This window comes from Erpetoichthys calabaricus, chromosome 6 (assembly GCF_900747795.2).
Source record: "Erpetoichthys calabaricus chromosome 6, fErpCal1.3, whole genome shotgun sequence".
In the NCBI taxonomy this organism is placed as follows: domain Eukaryota; kingdom Metazoa; phylum Chordata; class Cladistia; order Polypteriformes; family Polypteridae; genus Erpetoichthys; species Erpetoichthys calabaricus.
This window is the reverse complement of record NC_041399.2, coordinates 106,902,414-106,923,293: the sequence shown is the minus strand read 5'-3', so window position 1 is coordinate 106,923,293 and position 20,880 is coordinate 106,902,414. Positions and strand designations below refer to the sequence as shown.

The 20,880-nt window shown below is 36.3% G+C and overlaps 1 protein-coding gene across 4 annotated transcripts in view; it reads right to left on the bottom strand.

Moving 5' to 3' along the window:
- The window catches only part of LOC114653083 (dual specificity calcium/calmodulin-dependent 3',5'-cyclic nucleotide phosphodiesterase 1C-like), a 930,233-nt gene that overhangs the window by 229,813 nt on the left and 679,540 nt on the right, over positions 1-20,880 (bottom strand). The window lies entirely within an intron of this gene.

Below are 20,880 nucleotides of genomic sequence, written 5' to 3'. Positions count from 1 at the left end.
AGATACGCAGGGCTGGATGGGTAATTGACAGCGAAATATCACTCAGTTACAGTGAGATCTGCATTCCTCAAACCCCTGGAAGATTAGCATTACACATGACAAGCCCAGCATTTGATAAACAGACCCTAGCAGAAGATAAGGGAAGATCATGGAGAGGAACACAGTATGCGACTCTTGAATACTTCTAGCTGTGACTAGTTTCAGTAACTGCTACTTTATGAGGCATTTCCAGTGATCATAATAGTCGTAAGGTTTCTGAAAGTATGACTATGAATCATTCATTGTTAAAGAAATAGGCTTTACTCTCATTCAACGTTTGTGTCTTGGTCTTTCCATCTCAGTGCTCATTAGAGTAGTATTCTTCATGTTTTTTGAGAACTGGCAACAATTACATGTAGCTTAGCACATAATCCAATCTTAATATGTTTTCCTTGTTGTTGTTGTTCTCCTTCTACTTTGAATGTTATTATTATCATTATAACTGCATCATGAATGGCTATTTGTGGCAAGAAGTCCCTTAGAATTATGACATTATTCATTCTCAAACGAGGCCTCCTACTCCATGCTGGGAGTGAGAATAGGATGCTTTGTAACTACTTCTTATGTCCTGAGGTAGAACAAATTGTTATGTTAGAGAGACTTTTAGTGCAATTCCTAGGAGTAATTCTGAGACTCATGGTAAAAATGGGCATTGGTCAAACAGAACTAATCTATTGTCTATGTGATTTCTTCACATGCTCCTCTAAATTGGTTTAGTGTGAGGGAATGTGTATATAAGCATACACTGTGATGGGCTGACATTCTGTTCAATGTTTGTTAGTGCCTTGTACCTGATGATTGCATGATAGGCTCCTGGACATCAAAACATTGTAATGTTGCAGTAGGACAAATGAAATCATTTAGTACTAAATAAATAATCTTACATTATTAAATTTCAATTCATTTGACAATGCACTAATTGATTCCAAAAAACATATTACAGTTCTGTCAGAAAATAGGCTCTAGCTCCCAGTGATGCAAAGCAGATTATACAATTTCTCAAAATCAATGGATGAATAAAACATGTATCAAGTACTCAATTGGTTCGTATTCCAACCCATGTTATCATACGAAATGGTCTGTAGGTTAATTTATTCTGCTGGTAGGTTAGGATGGTTGTTATTAGAAATCAAATGAGTGACAACAATGATCATGTACATTGGCCCCAAAATCTTTGATTGTCACAATAAGTGAACGCTGAAATAGTTTTCATTGAATGCATTACAGTGAAAAAAACACCACTATAAAAATGATTAACAAAAGTCAAAGATAACCCCCCCCAAAATACTTTTCTTATAAATATTTTGTGTTGGTGCGTTTACATAAATTAAACAATATAAGATAAGTACACAATGTTAGATCAGAGTCAAATTACATTTGTGGGAGGTGGCCAGGGTCCATGCCCAGCTGGGACGCCACCTCCACACTATATTCAGGGGGAGCAACCCTGGACAGTGTAATACCTCTCACTGGACGCTAGATGGCCGCCCCCCTGGGTTGGAGCAGTGCCTCGGTTTCCCACAGGGCTCCATGGGAATTGGAGTTGGGGGCAGCCCTGTTGGGTCCCACAGGCACCGCCAGGGAGTGCTGTGTTTGGGACTCCTGAGCCCGTGTGGGCAGCATATCCGGTTCCTCCCTGTGTGGATAGCGCTTTGAGTACTGAGAAAAGCGCTATATAAATGTAATGAATTATTATTATTATTATTATTATTCATCACACCTGGAAGTGCAGCCGGGACTCAGTGATCAAGCACCTGCAGCACTTCCGGGTAAACTATAAAAGCAGCCAGCGACCACCACTCAGCGGCCAGAGTCGGGTGGGAGGAGAACAAAGCTTGCTGAGGAGGAGTGGTGGTGCCAAGAGAAAAGAAGAGTGCGTGATTTACTTTGTGTGCTGTATTTGGGACTGTGTTGTGTCTGTGGGTATGAGGAATGCATAGCCCACAGACAAAGAAAAACAGCTTATTTTATTTTGCATGTGCCTCCATGTGAATCTATGTCGGGTCGGGCGCTATATAGCACTCTTCTTACACATTGCATTAAATGCTACTTAATCAAAAAAGCCTAATTTAAAATATAGCATGATTGACATCCACTCTGTGGAAACCTGATATTTCACATTTCCATTACTGCATATTTACTTCACAAAAATTAAGCCTGTTCAGCCAACTCAGAACTCAAGTTATCCTGCTTTTGATTTGGCAGATGAAGTGAGAGACTACTTCAAATTGCATAATATTTTAAAAAGTCATTATTGCATGCAGATACCTTTTATCTGTGTTTAAGGGATACTTTATACCAGAGGGCTATCCAGTCTTAGACCACAGGTTCTGAACACAAATCCTTACCTCTACCCAGATCTCAAAAGTAAGGTATCATGCAGTTAAGCCAAAGTAAGAGTCAAATGAATACTTGTGCTCTCCTTGCAATAAACTGCACCCTCAATACTTAATTTCCACATACTGACATTTGGAGGGTGTTGAGCAGATGACCACCTCTCAGGAAGTGATCAGTCAGCATAAACCTAGCAACTGCATAACAGATAATTATAGGAGAGCATTTAGTCCTTCGAGCACATTGTCATTTTCATGACAGTGGTCTCTGATGTAAATCTTCAGTGCACGTCTCTAATTTTTGAATACATGATTTACTCTTTACCATTACCTTGGAGAATTTTGAAAACCTTCATTAGATCCCCACATAATGTCATCTGTTAAAAATTTAAGTGATTTAGCTGCATTAGACTGTATGAGTGTTGTTCTAGGAGGTGGAAACTGACAGCTTTTTTTCTTTTTTTTTTAAATCAAGGACCAGGAAATGAATCACAGCTGAGAAATCATTGACAAGAAAATTCAGACAAAAGTCAAAAACCAATGATTAAATCAACAAATTCAATTCAAGAGAAAAGGTTAGTTATTATCCACTTGGACAACTAGGAAGTGCACAAGTCTAATGTTGATATCTTTGACCCAATGATTTCACACACCTCATTGGTCTGGTTGACCTTACCTCGCAATAGCATATAGATGATAAACAAATGAACACAAAATGGTGGCACCCTTCAGAAACAAAATGGCATTGCGATAAAACATGAATGAAGTTTTCCATAAGTTAAAAAGAAAATAAAACCAAGCATTATGTCAGAAACAGATTCTAGGGCATAAAAGAACCTTAAGGAATAATAAATATTCCAGCAGGAATAACAAGGAGCCCAAAAATTTTTTATGAAACTACTTATCATAACAACGAGTAAGACATATTATTTAGTTCAAAGTGCAGTTGGTGGTTCTTTTCTGCACAATGTCCAAGTTAGTTTTCTCCATGGTTAATTCTGGCCCTATATGAATGAGTAAGGGTCCATTTGTAAATGTGATTTCTGATGGCATCCCACCCTGGATTACTTTCTATGTGGTTCCTAGTTCTTCTTGAACTGGATTATTCTTTTTGCTATTCTGTAATAGGATAAGTATGGCTTGGAAAATAGATGAACATTAATTGATAGAAAGGAGGGTGTAAATTGGCAGCTTTTCAGCCCACAATAGGTGAACACTATTTATTACAGCTTATCAAATGTGTTGTTGACACTGGTATACAGGCAACAGTTTGTAGCCTTGGTGAGATGTAAAGATAGTGTCAAAAATGGTGTTTTTTGGAACACGTTTGTAGGAAATACCTTTGGGAAGGAAATATACAATATTTTGATAAGGTTTGCATTGAAAACACTAAACATAGAAATAATACACCAAGAGTGGAGTTTATCAAAGGAATGCTAGTTTGGATTATGGTGTAAAATCCTGACATTTAATGAAGCTCTGGGATCCAAAAAAAAATAGCTCTGCATTGCACAAAGTGTTGAACATTGTCATTGAAATAATTAGCGTAATAATACATTCAAGGTCATTTAATTCTTATCTCTGTCACAGGCTGTAACATAATTCTGATATCTAAACACAGATATAATATTACCCACAGTGGTTCCTTGGCTGAGTAGAGAAAATTTACTGAACAGACTCTGTTTTATCCTATGATCTGAAGTGGCTCCTTCTTTTAAGGTGTGAGTTTCTGCTTGGTGACACTAACTGGTTTGGACATCTAGCCTGCTTACAGTCAGATATCCAATTTGGTTTCAACAAGACAAACCCAGTAATAAATTTAAATAATCAAAAGTGTGTGCTTCACAAAGTGTACGCTGATCAGTTCAGTGATTAGCCACAAACTCAGCCTTGGAGTATTTTTTTATTTCTCATCTGGTATGGTCAAATGATCCCTCTAAAACCACTCTTAACAGCAATGCACTTAGGTTGAAAAAATAAAAGAAGGAACAGAGAAACATATATGTATCCACAATCTGTATCAGTGTTGAAATTTGTACAAAAATAAAGAAAAAACTTGCTAAAAGGGAAAATAGCACCTGTACCTGGAAAAAATAACGAAACAAGGACATTCAGCATAAAGAATGCCACTTTGAAGCCAACTACATTGCATTCTGGAATTTGGAAGACCACCCATAAAGGGCTCATATAAGTATTCTGGTGAGTGCATAAAACGAAGTAAAAGCAGCAGTCTGGACATGATGAGAATTTGTTGCTAAGGCAAAGAACATTCACTTACACCTGCATTAGATAGTTTGCACATTAACCAGATTACTAGGACAGTGTTTTTTCACTTAAGGAACATTATAAAAGTTAGACCACTTATAATATTGCAAGATGCTGAGAAATTAGTCCACACTTTTGTTTTTAGTCTAATAGATTACTGTAATGCACTCCTAACAAGATTACCTAAGAAAGACATCAATCAGTTGTATTCAGTTTAGAATACAGCAGCAAGAATCATAACCAGGAAAAGAAAATTTGAGTACATCACACCAGAGTTAACATTTTTACATTGGTTATTTGTGTCCTTTAGTGTTGACTTTAAAATACTACTAATTGTATATAAAGTTTCAAACAATCTTCCTATAGTTTGGAATGCCTGTCCCCCTACATTCCAAGTCATAGCCTTAGATCTTCTAATAGTGATCTGCTTATTATTCTAAGAGCTAAGCATAAAAGAAGTTGTGATACGGCCCTTTCCTGTTATGCACCAAAAATCTGGAATACCTTACCAATAGAGATATGCCAGGCAAAAACTGTGAAACATTTTAAAAATTACTAAAAGTCCACATGTATAATTTGAATTTTTCGTAGCTACATTTTAGTTGAACTCTTAATAGGCTATAGATGTACAGAATTGTCATATTCTGCAGGATTTACAAACATTAATCTCTACTTTTCTCTGCATTATTTTCTGGATCTTCTGTTGCAGTTTTTACCATTACCACCTGATCAAAGCACCATGCAGCAACCCGTAATGCTCGAACAAAGACAGGAGCCCCAGCTATCCAACAAGATCTTCTGGGACAAAGCCTGGAAACAATTATTAGTGATTTAAATTATGTAAGCTCATATTTATTTATTTTTTTGTTACTTATTCCTACATACATTTGGTTAATTTAATTTTTTTTTTACTTTTCTTGAAACTCTTTCTTTGATATTTTGTAAAGAACTTTAAGCTACATTATTTGTGTTAAAATGTTCTATAGAAATAAAATGTTGTTATTAACATGCATCGCGATCTTTTGGCACTTTGAAGAAGTGCCCACATTGAACAACTGTTGGCCACATTAAATAGCTGTGTGTATATACCTGTATGCTGGTGATGGATCACACAAACAACTTTTGGGGTCAATCAAGAATGGTCACATTTAACAAGGGTGGAATTGCAAATGTATGTCCTATCCATAAACAACAATCAAATTAGATCAAGTGAAAAGACGAAAGAGTGGTGCAGGGCAGTAGCAGAGGTCAGGTAAGGTGTGGAGGTTTGGCCAGCCCCAACCCTGTGCAGCTTTAAAAAATCAGTGGAGTGACAGCAACACCTTCATGATACTGGCTTTTGTTTGATATCATACTAAAATGCTAATCTTTATGGTATGTCACTTTCTTACTACTTTTTTTTTTGTTAGGCAGTCAGTTTCCATTCTAACTACAGGTTAGCCATTGCGTTGAGCATTGCTGTACAAATAAGCATGAACAGAAACTGGAAACACATTTTAATGGCAGGTGTAAATGCAAGTTATATAGGGATAGAATCTATATATGAGAAGCATATTAAATGGGGACTGAGAAAACTAATGGTCGTCGCAGGCTGTACTTAATGATTTGAATATTCCCTGTATCTTTTATTCAAACCAAATGAAATATATTTTGTGGTAGAAAATGCAGTATATTTTATTAACTGATCTTGTTTGATCAGTGACTTCCTTAATTCATGTGTGCTGAACAGCCTCATATGGAAGCTCTGTGTGTTGGCTTATCACTCTTCTTCTGTTTCTGTTCTTCCTACAAAAAATTGTTTGACACAATAGGAATTTGTAAACATTAGTGAAAAACCAAACATTTTGAAGTAACAGCTGAAAAAAACTTTACACTCGCTACAAACACCTGAAAGCCCTTAAGCTACAATGTAATGCAGCATGGCATTCTGAGCTGGCTTCTCCCTCCAGCAATTGACTACTGGCTTCGTCCACACTCCACAAGTGCTTGAAGCTGGTGAGTATCTGTTTAACCCCTGCTCCCACTCAGGACATAGTGTGGGACAACTAACAGAATACATGGCCTCTACCTCAACTGCCCAAAGAAGCATTTTTATTGCAACTGAGCAGTGCTGCGGTCATTTTGGGGGGGTGTTTTCCTGGGGCACGTGTTAAGGACATTGTAAAAAAAGCTCTGTCTGTCTTTGTGAAGCATAAAGATGTTGGCACTGTAGTTTTCAACAAAGGGCATTTGCAGTTGCCGGTCAAAGATGCTGAAAGATGATTTTGGATCACTGATGTACATTGCCTGAAAGGGAACCCAGGCATTGGCTGCATGGATCATCATTTCTGGACACCTTCCTATTCTCCGAAGGTGAGATGAGGCCTTCAGTTCACATTTTTTCCCTCAATGTCTGGTTGTGGACTTTCTGTGCTGAATAATGCCTTGTCTTCGTCAACAAATTCAGTTTGTTCAGGGAGTAACAGATGTTTTCGAAAACAGATGGATTACATCTGCACAGGCAAGGCACCCAGGTCCTATCAGACAATATAGCTAAGGAAATTCATTAGCTTTGACTATCTAAATTCAATCTTAATAATAATGTACAATATACTTCAAATTCGGCTAAACCGGTGGCTGAATGGTCTAAAAATATGTGTTATAATAAGTAACATTTAACCAGTAAAAAACACATTAAAAATTACTAATCGTTTATAATGCGTTAAATAACCTTGCCCATACTTATATTTTAGATTGCCTGTCCCCCTACAATCCAACCTGCAACCTTAGGTCTAAAGGTCCTCCTTAGATTCTCTCTTCCGAGAGCTAAGCATAAAAGAATTGGTGAGGCAGCTTAATACGGGTATGCAAAAAAAATCTGTAATACATTATCAATAGTGATATCCCAGGCCAACATCTTGGATCATTAAAAAATATATATTATTTTAATTTGGCTTTTTTGTTGCTACATTGCCTCGCAGTTAGGGGACCCGGGTTCGCTTCCCGGGTCCACCCTGCGTGGAGTTTGCATGTTCTCCCCGTGTCTGCGTGGGTTTCCTCCAGGCGCTCCGGTTTCCTCCCACAGTCCAAAGACATGCAGGTTAGGTGGATTGGCGATTCTAAATTGGCCCTAGTGTGTGCTTGGTGTGTGGGTGTGTTTGTGTGTGTCCTGCGGTGGGTTGGCACCCTGCCCGGGATTGGTTCCCTGCCTTGTGCCCTGTGTTGGCTGGGATTGGCTCCAGCAGACCCCCGTGACCCTGTGTTCGGATTCAGCGGGTTGGAAAATGGATGGATGGATGGATGTTGCTACATTTCAGTTCTACACCTAATAAACTAGATACGCATAAAATGATCATATTCTTAAATGAATTTGCAATCATTAATAATATCTGCTTTTCTAAGTGTTCTTTTTCTGTTTATATGTGGTGGTATTTTGCACCACCACCCCCTAATGAAAGAACTGTAAGTAAATTTATGTTTGGTAGAACTGGCCAGTGGGGACTGGGAGGTCTTTTGGCCTTGAAATACCTGCAGTTTTTGTTTTATTCTCTACCCTTTATTAAATTTTCTAAAATTTTAATATCCTCCCTGGCCAGAGCTTATCATCTCTAGAGACTTAAGAATAGATTCTGTATACTGTATAAGAACTCTTCTATTCTACTAATTATATATCTGTTTTATGTAGTGTACATTAATTATTTTTGTATGTTATTTTTTATTCTTATTATCTAATTTTAATAACAATACTAATAAGTTTAATTTTTTTTTTTTGACATCATGTAAATTATTTTAATCTACATTCTGTGTATGAAAATATGCTATAGAAATAAATGTTTTTAACGTTACAGTACTTTGAAGATAATCAAAAAGAAGTGAAAAGATGTACCGTAAAGGTAAAGCAGACTATTAACACTCCTCTTACGTGCACACTTGGCTTACACACCCTTGAATAGTGGCTGGTCATCAACACAATTTTTTTTTTAACTTGCTTTACTTGTATAAAAGAAAGGCTGGAAGCACAGTATGTATGCGTGCAGTTTACAATATACAGTCATATGAAAAAGTTTGGGAACCCCTCTTAATTCTTTGGATTTTTGTTTATCATTTGCTGAGCTTTCAAAGTAGCAATTTCCTTTTAATATATGACATGCCTTATGGAAACAGTAGTATTTCAGCAATGACATTAAGTTTATTGGATTAACAGAAAATATGCAATATGCATCATAACAAAATTAGATAGGTGCATAAATTTGGGCACCCCAACAGAGATATTACGTCAATACTTAGTTGAGCCTACTTTTGCAAATATAACAGCCTCTAGACGCCTCCTATAGCCTTTGATGAGTGTCTGGATGGAGGTATTTTTGACCATTCTTCCATACAAAATCTCTCCAGTTAAATCTGATGGCTGCCGAGCATGGACAGCCTGCTTCAAATCATCCCATAGATTTTCGATGATATTCAAGTCAGGGGACTGTGACAGCCATTCCAGAACATTGTACCTCTCCCTCTGCATGAATGCCTTTGTAGATTTTGAACTGTGTTTTGGGTCATTGTCTTGTTGGATATCCAACCTCTGCGTAACTTCAACTTTGTGACTGATGCTTGAACATTATCCTGAAGAATTTGTTGATATTGGGTTGAATTCATCCAACCCTCGACTTTAACAAGGGCCCCAGTCCCTGAACTAGCCACACAGCCCTACAGCATGATGGAACCTCCACAAAATTTGACAGTAGGTAGCAGGTGTTTTCTTTTTGTCTCATCAGTCCAAAGCACTTTTTTCCAAAATGAATCTGGCTTGTCTAAATGAACATTTGCATACAACAAGTGACTCTGTTTGTGGTGTGAGTGCAGAAAGGGCTTCTTTCTCATCACACTGCCATAGAGATGTTCTTTGTGCAAATTGCGCTGAATTGTAGAACGATGTACAGATACACCATCTGCAGCAAGATGTCCTTTCAGGTCTTTGGAGGTGATCTGTGGGTTGTCTGTAACCATTCTCACAATCCTGCTCATATGCCGCTCCTGTATTTTTCTTGGCCTGCCAGACCTGGGTTTAACAGCAATTGTGCCTGTGGCCTTCCATTTCCTGATTACATTCCTTACAGTTGAAACTGACAGTTTAAACCTCTGAGATAGCTTTTTGTAGCCTTCCCCTAAACCATGATACTGAACAATCTTTGTTTTAAAGATCTTTTGAGAGTTGCTTTGAGGATCCACAACTTGCAATTGACCACCTTAAATACCTTTTCTCATGATTGGACACACCTGTCTATGAAGTTCAAGACTTAACAAGCTAATGCAACCAATTTGGTGTTGCAAGTAATCAGTATTGAGCAGTTACATGCATTCAAATCAGCAAAGTTATAAGAGGACCCAAATTTTTGCACAGCCAGTTTTTCACATTTGATTTAATTTCATACAACTAAATACTGCTTCACTAAAAATGTTTGTTCGGAAAAACACCCCAGTACTCAGATGTTCCTAGGAAATGAAAGACATACCACTGTTATCTTTTTTGTTGAAAGTAGAGTAAATTATTATGCAGGCTGAGAGGGGTTCTCAAACTTTTTCATATGACTGTATGTTAATCGTGAAATTGACAGGTGACTGACAAGTTATATGCCGATCTGACAATTATGCATAATGAGCTAATGGTTGCCAAGAATGTCAAACCCTTTAGTGTTGCAGTGTCTTTTCAGTAGTGCATCAGGACTGGCTCTCTTTTTACTCATTATAAACCAGATAGCAAGATGGAATCACAGTGTACTCTAAGTATATGAAATATATATTCTGTGTCACTTGAGGGATCCCCATTTCAAGGTTTCCATGCTAAAGACCCAATGTATCAGTGTGGGGGATCAACACGGAGGTCCAGAAGGCTAAAATTTGAAAGAGAGAGAACAGATGAGCATTTAAGCAGCAGATCTCTGGACTGAGTTTTGAAGGATCTGTGAACAACCTGAAAATAACTACTTTACTGGTAGTACTTTGTATACCAGAAATCAAGGAGTGACAGTTTGAATTGCTTTTTCAGACATGTAAAGTGATAACAGTTCAGACCAAAATGCTGTTAAATAGAAGGTAAAACATAGAAACTAAAAATAATAATAATAATAATTTATTTATATAGCATCTTTCATACACTCAAGGACACTTTACAATTCAATAAACACATTAACAAGACAACAGAAATTACATACAAGAAAATTAATAATACTCATTGAAGAGATGTGTTTTTAACAGGAGTTTGAAACGAATAATAGATTTTTCCTCATGAAGGCTGAGAGGAAGAGTATTCCAAATTTTTGGGGCTATCACACTGAAAGCTCTGCCACCCATAGTTACTAAATGGTACAGTATTTAGGTACAATGAGTAAGTTAGTGTCTGATGATCTTAATGCATGAGCAGGAGTGTAAGGAAGCAGCAGCTCAGAAAGATAATGAGGGGCTAAACCATGAAGGGCTTAAAAGGTGAGAAGAATAATATTATATTTGATTCTTGAAATGACGGGTAACCAATGCTAATAATAAAGGACAGATTTTATACTGTAAGTAGATAGGCAGCAGAATTCTGAACATACTGTATTGTAATCTATTGATATATTTAGTCTGGAGGCCAAAAAACAATGCATTGCAATATTCCAGATGGGTAGTGATGAAAGCATGAATGAGTGTTTCACTATCCTTCACACTGAGGAAAGAATGCAGATGAGCAATGTTGCGGAGATGAAAAAAAGCTGTCTGTACTATTGAGCTAATGTGTGACTGAAAAGTAAGAAGATGATCAAAGATGACACCCAAATTATGGACTGATGATGGGCATTAAACCAGGATCCCATCTACGTCAATTTTTAGGCCATGAAGGGTAAAGAGGACAGATTTGGTACCAACTAATAAGCTTTCTGTTTGACCAGGGTTTAGTCGTAAAAAATTATCTGTCATCCAATTATTGATTTCACGAATGCAATCAGGTGAAGATGTTGTAAAATAAATAGCTCTGGGTAATAAAGGTTTTTAACTTTCTTTTCCATTAGGATTTCATTATTAAGCTGATGTGAAAGTTCAAAGTATTTTAATTACTCCATATATAGGTTGTTAAAAATAGCAACCATATTTTCAGCTTTGGCAAGCAAAAGCTGATGCCTGGTTGCTAAGCCTGGTAACCACTTTAAAAGTTAGCACTGATCACCCTTCTGTTACTAGGTTACAGGATCATGGAAACAAACTAGGCAGGACAGATCTGGCTCAAGCACACTTCAGATAAGAGACATAAAAATGAGAGCAGATGGTGTAAACTCCACATTGATAGCTACCAGGCCAAAATATGGTCCCTGGAGCAATGTGATACAGTAAGTGAGGATGTTTCCATTCATGCAACTTTCAGGCATAAGAAATGTAACATAAGAAACATAAGAAATCTGACATATGAGAGGAGACTATTCAGTCCATCAAGCTCATTTGTTTAGGTAAAAATCTAAGCTGTCCCAATATCTTATCCACATTTTTCTTAAAGGTTGTCTAGGTTTCTGCTCCAATTATCTGTCTCAGTAGATTGTTCCAGAGTCCCACAACTCTTTGCATAAAGAAGTGCTTCCTGGCTTCAGTCTTAAATGCACCTCCCATTAATTTCCATTGGCGTCCTCGAGTATGTGATTCACCTTTAAGTTGAAAGAAATGTTGCTGGATCTGTTTCATCAATGCCTTTGAGGATTTTGAAGACCTGGATTAAGTCCCCATTGCAGTCTCCTATGCTCAGGACTAAACAGGTTTAAATTTTTGAGTCTGTCAGAGTAAGATATGTCAGATGCACTTTGTTGCTTTCCTCTGCATAGCGTCAAATGCTGTTATGTCTTTCTTGTACCATGGTGACCACTACTGCACATAATACTCCAGATGCGGACTTACCAGGCCATTATATAGTTTGAATATAATGTCCATTGACTTATATTCAACAGTTTATATGATATAATCTAACATTTTATTTTCCTATTTAATTGCTTCTGTGCATCGCTTAGTCGATGAAAATGTTGTGTCAACATATAGCTCTATATACTTTTCAGAGCCTGCTTCCTTTATGACAGTGTTAATGTCCGTTTTGCCCATGTGTAGCACGTTCTGTGCAAAATGTTTTGAAGATAATAGTTAAAATATAATCAAATGTCAATAAGACTCTACTCTGAGAGAAAAATGCACAATTTGTTTTGAAAATGATGACAATAATAATGGTGAGGTTACCTGGTATTCTTCAAAAGTCCTAAAGTGCATTAAATTACTTAATACTATGTGGTTCCAAATATTATTTTCATTAACTTTTGATTGGGTGCATAAGAAAATGTAATTTTAGGTTGCATAGTAATAATACTTGCCCACCACAAAGCTACTGTGACACCGGAAGTAACCTCCCTTTGGTGGCTCACAAAACTTAAAGGCTGGTTTTGTCTCATGCAGCATTTCACTTCAACATTTTATAAGGAGTAACATAGCCTTCTATAAGGAATAACATAGCCCTCTAAGTGTTGGAATGATTTTGCAGTCCTCTTTTTAAATGGGCAAGTAGGGCAGACATTCCATGGCTAAAAACATCTACAGTCATCTACAAGCCAACCAGATTGTCCATTGCTACCCCTTTCTGGCTTTACAATCTTCTTATAGTAAGGGTCTGGCATCACTGAGTTATTGGTCCACCCGCCCAATAGTATCCGAAGGAACATTACATCTTTCTTCCCAAGCTGTAAATCTCTTTCTGTCTTTCACCTGCAGGACACTATGCTCTACAGGATTTGTCACCCAGCAGCAACCTCACTGACATGCCAAGTTCCTCCTCTCTTCCCATTGTGAATCTGACTCTACTCCAGAGGTCTCCCCTCTGGTACTGTCTTCTCTTTCAAAAATAATTTGATATGGTCCTGTACTGAAGCTAAAACCACTGACATCAGAGGTAATGAACAAAACAGGATTTCAAGTGGGTTAATTGACTAGAGATAAATATTTTAATATTGCAAATAAGCGTGAAATTTACAGATGATACCAAAACTGGAAATCCTGAGGATGTACCAAAAGCAACTGATTAGGACTTAAATAATCATCCAAAATGGGCATGCACTTGAAAATCATGTAGAAAAGTGCAAACTGTTGCAATTAAGTCAAACATTGAACTTGATTTTAATTAGAAGTTCAGTGATACAAAAAGAAAATTCTAAAAAGGATTCAGGAGTTTACATTTATGTTACATTCACATCATCCAGGCAAAGTGCAGAATGTGAAGACAATGCGCAGAAACATTAAAATGACATATGAAATATTACATAGTTCTTCACTGAAAAGGTCAATGTGATAGAAGCAAACTGCTAAGTCATATAGTTGACACTGTAACCTTATCAGCTTTTAAAAGAATTAGGATGTAATATCAGCCCCACTTGATTTCAGCAAATCGGATAATCTTCATTTACAGAATGGTTTTCTCTCATTTGTTAAAATTTTAATGTTAACATTTTCTACCAGTTTCTACAGACCAAATATATTTCGAAACCTTCCTGCTCCTTATAGGGAATATTGGACCCAATTTATCAGAGTTCTGAAACTTTTGTAAGTAAATTTGAAGTGAATGGCTGTAAAGAATAATTGATTACAAGACAATTCATAGAATACAATTGTAGTTCTCGAATCCACATCTTTACTACACACAGTCATGAGATTATTCTTCCATGAAGCTTTCAATATAACATTTGCTTAAATATTAATAATCTAGAGTAATTATCTTAATAAGGAATAGTGTTTTATAGGAACTATTATATACCTGAGCAAGTATTTTGCTTTTGACTGTTTGCCCTTCCCATATTTTCTGTAAATCTATAATTTGATCATTTAAGCAATGAGCCACCTTAGGCATCCAACAAATCATTAACAACAATGAAGAATGTACCAAATCAGCCTGCAAAGGAAAACATTGGTACTGAAAGCAAAGTAAAAGACAAGAAGGAGGTGCTTATTAAAAAAAAGGTGGGACATGTCAAAATTAGTCAATTGAAGACATACATTGACCTGCTCACAAGCAAAAATAAACTACTTTATTTTCACTTTACTTAATAATCAATTATAGATGTTGTGATATTTGCCCGGACACCATCAGACCGACACCGCATCTTTATTCAAATGTACTTGTATTTTCTTCTCCACACAACACAAACTCAGTCCCGCACAACAACACAGTGCCTCTATCCTCAGTCACCCTTCTCCTGGGCCTTCTCTCTCCTTGTCCCTGGGCCACCTGTCTCCTCTCTCCAGGAGCTTCGTCCTGCTCCTGTTCCCGACTCCAGCTCCATGACAGGAGGGAGGCGGCCCCATTTATTCTCACCCGGATGAGCTCCAGGTGCCCTACCTGACATCACGTCCTGGTGTGGCGGAAGCGTCAGGAGAGCACCCGGAAGCACTCCGGGTGACCCTGGAAGGATCGTCCTCCATGGGTGTGGCAGAAGTGAATAAGTCTCGGGCTCCATGAGGCTCGGGGCGCCCCCTGGCGGTGACCAGAGGCCCCAACGGTCTTGAGTCTCCCTGCTCCCCTTCCGTGGGCTTCTTCTACTCCAGGGCGGTTGCCCCCTTGTCGCCCGGAGGATAAATATGCCACGACCCAGTCCTTCCAGGCGTCCCAGCCAGGTCTGACCCCCAGCCGCGTACCACAATGTATTATTTATTTGTACTCTTCCAATGCTGCACAGCTTTTTCAGAGAATGATGACCTCTGAATAGGAATACTTAAAAAAAACTCACAATACTGAAATGTCTTTTAATCAATATATAAGTTAAGAAAATGGGCTGAAAAAATTCAAAATGTGAACTGTGTGAGCTAACACTGATTAACCTGCCACTTGAGAAAACAGCCAGCAATTAGAAAATCTGCATCTTTGACTTTGTTTGAATGGAGTCTTACATTTTTTTTAACTCCTTTAATCCCATGTTAAACAACTGCTGTAAACTGATTTTAAATCTGTATCTTTACTAACTTGAACCTTTTAGATAATTCTTTTAGAATCTTAAATAGATTGTTCATTTATTAGATCTGGGATAATTAGGATTGGAATGGACAAACAGCCTGAGAAAGACAAATACTGACTGATTATTCTTTTAATCATTGTTAATATGAGGTGAAGTTAGGCCTTTAAGTTTGGATGCATACTGGGCAAAGGAAGGAAGGAAGGAAGGCAGGCAGGCAGGCAGAACAGAGCAGGAGAGAAAAAAGCAAGAAGAGCAGAGAAGGACCTCTGCAGGCTGAACACCAGTCTGAAACAACTCGGCCCCCAGACTTTGAAAGACTTATCTTGCATCACCTTAATTTTCTGCATAAGTATTTTCAATTCATTTCTTAACCTTTAAAGTCTCTTTTCAAATATATTTACTAATTTTGCTACCATCGTTTTTATTATGTTTTTGTTAACATTGCTTTATAATAATATTAATTTACTGTTTGATTAGGTCAGGGTATATAGTTAAGATCACTTGGCATGGGTGATTGCCATATTTCTACTGGGGTTATCAGCTGAGAAGAGACCCCTTCAGTTAAAAGCAACATGGTGAGTGGACACCTGTTTGGTGATTGGCACAGGTGTAGCTTAGGTCTGAAGACAACCATTTGGTCTGCTTGTGAACAGCTAGCTAGTCACTGCTTAAGGCAGCTGTCCACGTGTAGGTAAAGCTGTACATGTTGGGCTCAATAAAGCAGCAGTCAACAATACTCTAGTGTAGGCAAAGCAACATAATGAACACACAAGTCTTTTTCTAATAATATATTCAAGGTATAGTGATAAGAGCACTTGCTTTGGTGATTGCCGCAGGTGTAGTTTAACAGTTCGGTCTGCTTATGCTAAGCTAGTAAGTTTCTTTGCTTACAGCAGCTGTCCACATGCAGATAAGCTTGCACATCTGGGGCGTTATAAAATAACTATATTAAGGCAAAATTCTACAATAATACAGTTTGTTTCTGTTATTTTAATAGTTAATTGTCTTTCAATTACTCTTGTTAGTTCTGTTAATTCTCTTATTTTCTGGAGTTAAACCCCTTATTAGTTAATTGTCTTAGGGTGCTGCCATTAGGTCATTACAGAATTACCTGAGGTCTATAAAACTTCTAATGTCCAGATACAGTATCATTACACAGCCATGTGTAGAGTTCTTCTGCTCCCCTTTGTTCATTTGATTCTGTTTGTTTACAGTTTTTGTGCCTTTTTGTTTAAAAGTTTTTGCTACTTTTCTTTTTTTGGCTTTGGTTAAGGATTTTTAAGTAATGCTTTTTTTCCAGCTTTGATATTTGCTATTGTGTTCTAGCCAGGGTCTCATATGCTCAAGCATATTTATTGCTTATGTAATATTTTAGTCATTTTATAAATGTATTTTGTATATATTGTTATTAATTCTGTTTTTGTTGTATTTATGTTATATTCTGTTTTTACCATTTTGTGTTAATACTGTATACTTTAGTTTTAGTTATCTGGCTTGTCTCCTTAAAGTGGAGCCCATGGATGCATGGCAACCTGGTTTGCAGATATGGGATTTCCCCAGCAGTATAAAAGAAGTAGCTTCAGTTTGTAATGAAGCTTTGGCATTGCATCTGTATATTTGGGTTTCTGGTTTTGTGCTTCTTGTTTTGGTTTTTGGATTTCTTGGATTTTTCATGTTGTTTTGTAATATAGGATTTGTTTACTTCGGGGAAAAAACAAAACATACTTTTGTTTCTTCTTCCTTGCCTTACATTTTGTACTACTTTATTTTGAATTTCTAAAATACATTTTTAAAGATAAAGAAACTTTTCTTTTGTTATTGTGGGTCTGATGTTTGCATGTAATCCTTCTGCCTTTTTAAAAAAATAATTAAGAAAGGCCTAAGTGATATGGACTTTTTAGACCAATAATGATACTGATATGTAAGCAGCAAAGATACAGCACATATTGTACCAATATTACGTGTGTGTTTAAGTATTAGGTTTTACCAGAGAAAATCTGAAAGAAAAGAAAAAGATTAAGTATATGATGTTTTAACAAGAACGCATTTTAATTTAACATTTAAACAGGTTCAATGACAGTGTATTTGTGTTTTTTTATCTTGTTAATGAACACAAAACACAGAGACATCTGACATTTGTCACTGTCATAAGTGTACACTGCAGATACTTGTGAGCACAAATGTGTAATTGTTAAATTAATGCTTACAAACATGATAATATAGCCAAAGATCAAGAAAGAGAATAGACTAACAAAGTTGGTTTGAAAAAAAGATGAGTGACTATTGCAAAAGAAATAGCATTTGAATGCATTTTAATAACATTTAAAACACAAGGATATCAATGGCACATCATAATATTGAAAAATTAATTTTACTAACATATGAAAAAAAAAGTTGTTTGGGAGACAACAGACCTGAATTTTCACTGAAAAAATGCCAGTCTGCCCTTCAAAAGTCAAAACTGTCTTTTAGTAACGTCTGCAGTTTTCATAACAGCAATACGTTTAGACAGGCATATCCCAAAACTGCTTAGACAGCTTTTTTCACAGATTAATTAGGGCCAGTAAGAACCATGTAATAGACAAGTGGTGCGACTTTTGACAAAAACGTATCTGTGGTATGTAATGAGTGTGATAATGGTGAATGTTAAGCAAGTGCCAAATACACAGAAAGTGAACTTTCAATGCATACAACTTAGGTATTTTGTGACCGGTATGGGTAACCTAGACACTAATTCCTAGAACATTTAGGTCTGTTTAATCCAAGGGTAGTCATTGATTGCATTTTCTTGTTGCAATCTACAGTAACTGCTTACTCAAACAAAATATACAACCACTTACTTTTAAATACTGATGAATAAAAGTGTTTATTGCAATTATGATGACTCAATGAAAAAAAAAAATTGTGTAGGCTGCCCTATCACCAAAGCAAGCAGAATAGAAAAACATCTTATGAACAGTGCTTATCCTTAAAAAACATTTACTTTTTACAAGAATCTCAGACTCATAAAATAAGTAATATAGCACAATCAAACAGGCAGACAAGAACATTTAGTGTCAATGTAATGTGCCTTTAGTCATCCAGACATTTCCTTATTCCTAAATTTTATTGTCACCTGTCCCATAAAGACTTTGGAAAGATACTGTGACATAAGGTAAGTGACTGAGGATTAAAAAAATTATATTTGCATATATAAGTAAATTGATTAATCGATTATAAATATTTTACCTTATTCAAACATTTTGATTTATTTATCAGCAGTTAAATAGTATAATACTACATGGCAAACTCAACAGTGTTAAAGTAATCCTTAAAAGTGTACACATGGAAACAACAATTCCATATATACATTTTAATTATTAATTTAACACTTGTAATTTTGTGGTGCAGTCTATAAAATTTAAGCAGAACTCCATCTTCAAATGTATTATTACTAACTGAGCCAACACTGATAATCAATATTTCAAGAATGAGGTAGAAATTAACCTGTTTTCTTTGAAAAATACAGAAGCAAGTTTATTTCAGGCCTAGTTACCTCTCAGAATGTTGAGAAAGAATAAATTTATAGTGAAAGAGAAAGAAACATTATATTATGTATTAATGAGAGTGGTAATGGTAGTTTTAGAGAGAGAATGTTCATAACCTCAAATTATAAATTAAAACATGTGCCTTGTCTGTTTTGCATATTAATCAAGTCTTTACATGTTTTAAATTATTCAAAAAGCAAATAACCTTTTAGATGATTGGGTGTTGTCTCTAGTGGCACAGTTTCAGTCACTTTCAAATGCTGTGTTCCAGAGTCAACTTGTCAAGTAGGTTACAGAGCTGGACCAAGTTTTGATTCTCAGTTCAGTCACTCTCTATTTGCATTTTGACAGGTATTCTTGATCTGTGGGGTTTTTCTTCAAGTTCATGTGTGTCCTTTAAGTAGGCCTAGCATGAGTGTAGCAGTGTGTCCTATGAAAGACTGACATCCATCAAACAACCAGGGCTGGCTCCTGCATTGTGCTTAGTATCGTTGAGTGACATTCCATGTCAGAAATAGGATGGTTGACCTCCCTTATTATCTTGTATTACTCAATAGAGTTTGCTATATAAAGCACCCTGTAATTTGTGAAATTCCAAAATGTTCTATAAAAAAATTAATTAATTTATTTATTGATATCTATGACTATATGGTTTAAAAAACTGAATGTAAAATAATGGAGTGGGGGTAAACTGAATAAAAATGCTTGTTAATGTCAAATTACATATCTTTATAACATTTAGATTATAAGTTTTAATCTTAAAATATGCAAATAGTGATTCATCTGTGTTTCTTTTTATATTAAAAACTTCTTTATTTAATTTTTAGCTGTAAACAATACACAGCAGTAAATGTAGCAATATTTTAGGGCTGTGCAAAGTAAGCTATTAATAAGTGCAACTGCATTCAGAGGTGTCTTATTGGCCCACAGTGTTTATTAATGATCACTCATGAGAGCAATGTCTGTAACCTGAAAAGGCTCACAGAGATTAAAAGAGCCATTTGGTGCATTGCCACTTCAAAGAGTATCTGCATATTTAGCCTAATGGTACATAACATTTAAAAGGCGCATTTAAAAATTGTTTACAGAGTAATATATGTGAAAGGTTATTACTGGAGAATTAGAAAAATCAAAGTACTTATTTCCTTGTATTTGTATAATAAGCACACAAATTAGTACAGCAGTCATGTTTTCTCACTCTGACAATTTAAAAAAAAATCAGATCGATCAAACTATAAATTTGTAGGTTGAATTTTTGATTCATAATGCAAACTGAATGCCAAACTTTTTTTATTTTACATTTTGGGGAACCTAAAGGATTCGTGCCTTCAGTTTTTCAAAAAGCATAATTATAAAGATCTGTGCTTGGTACCATCTCTCACAATTGACATGTTAGTTCACACTACTAGACTAAGATTATGCAAAAGGGATACAAACAGATGTTGGGCATAGTAATTAATGCTGCTACCTATCTCCACCAAGACAATGGATTCTACTTTCAGCCTGAGTGTTGTCGTTGTTTGTGTCTAAATGGTTTTAAATCCATGTACTCCTGTTTTTCACCCACATCCCGAAGACTTGTGTGTCATTTTAACTGATGTGTGTGTGTATTTATGTGACAAACTAACAACCTGTTCAAAATTGATTTCACCTAGCACTCAGTACTGCTGGCATAAGCTCCATCTCTGAGAGACAGTCAACTGAGATGATAATAAAAATAGAATAGAAAATGGATAGTTA